Genomic DNA, 1,479 nt, shown 5'->3' on the forward strand with positions numbered 1-1,479 from the left:
TAAATAAATAAATACACATTAAATACATTAATTTTGTTTTCACCCAAACTGTTCTTTGGGAGCTCCACAGGGTCAATACTCTCAGTTGGGCTTTTTAGTCAAATCTTTGGTCATTCGTGCCTTAACCAAATGTTGGTTTTACTTGTGCCAACAATGGAAATCGTAAGATGTGAACATTTGTAACATGTATTGTTCTCTGATAAATCCCCCTTCACTGTCTTTCTCACATCCGGCAGAGTGACTGTGGAGAAGCCTCGAAGAAGTTTACCAACTGAACTGTGGTATTATTGTGCCATTCCCTTCTGCTAGATAGGCCATAACTGCAAAGGACTACAGAATCATTATGGAGGGCCATCTGCTCCATTAGCAGGGATAATCAACAAACCAACAAACCAAAAGGATAACCGACAAACAGCAAAACTGGCGACATTAGTAATCATAAGCCGGACAGCACCGCTCCACAGTGCAGCCTAGAACATTTGTAGTTGAAGCCAGGGAATATTGAATCTTTGCAATCCAGGTGTGCCATCTGGTGGTGAAATAACCTGAGTTAAAACCCAATCTAAGGATTTTCAAATGTTTTACACACGCGCGCGTTTTATTGTGTTCGCATGATAGGCAGAAGCTCTTGCTCGACACTGATATGTTTCATTGTTTTTTTGTTTGTCTGTTTGATTGATTGATTCATTTATTGATTGGTTGATGTTTAAGGAGTATGGCCAAACAGAACGCCACATGAAATGCAGTGTCGCCAAATGCAGTGTCGCCACCTACTGGAGGTGAACTAAAAGGTTTACAAACCACTTAGCTACATATTGAATCTATATTCACAGTGAGCTGTTCGAGCACTACGATATATTAATAAAAACAAACGATAAAACAGGCTGCACACATTCACAATCCTAATCGAGTTTTCCCGATCCCAAAATCATTGGGATTTTTTTATTGGAAGTTCAGTTTTCATAATCTGATTAGTCTTTAACCAGGCTAACTTGTATCGTTTGTGCAACCATCATTTGTGTTGTTCAGAACTGTTGGTCAAATAAACTTCATTCCAGGGATGTGTAACTGGAAGTGCCAGACTGTGTTGACTGTTTTCCAGCCAGTCATGGTTTAAAACACGCCTCGATTAGCATCACCATAAACTTGTCCGAACTGTAACTGTGCCAAGCAATATATATTGGGCCAAGGCCATTTTTTTCCAGCACATTATGATTAAATATAGCCTAATTTGCGGGAAGCATTTCACTCAGGAAACACTATCACCAGGGTAAAACATTCCACGCATCAGAGCAGTGTGCGTGTGTGCCCGAGCGTTTGTGTGAGTGTGCGCGCGTGCGCCCAACGCGTTTGGGTAATAATAGGGAGCGCTTCACTGTTCGAAGGGGGGCGTGGCCGGGAGTCCCCATTGGATCGGAGCACTCGCGGTGGACGCGAGTATCGGAAATAAACCGCACAAGTTCAAGAAGATTGCGAGCG

Source organism: Silurus meridionalis, chromosome 25 (genome assembly GCF_014805685.1).
Source record: "Silurus meridionalis isolate SWU-2019-XX chromosome 25, ASM1480568v1, whole genome shotgun sequence".
NCBI lineage: Eukaryota > Metazoa > Chordata > Actinopteri > Siluriformes > Siluridae > Silurus > Silurus meridionalis.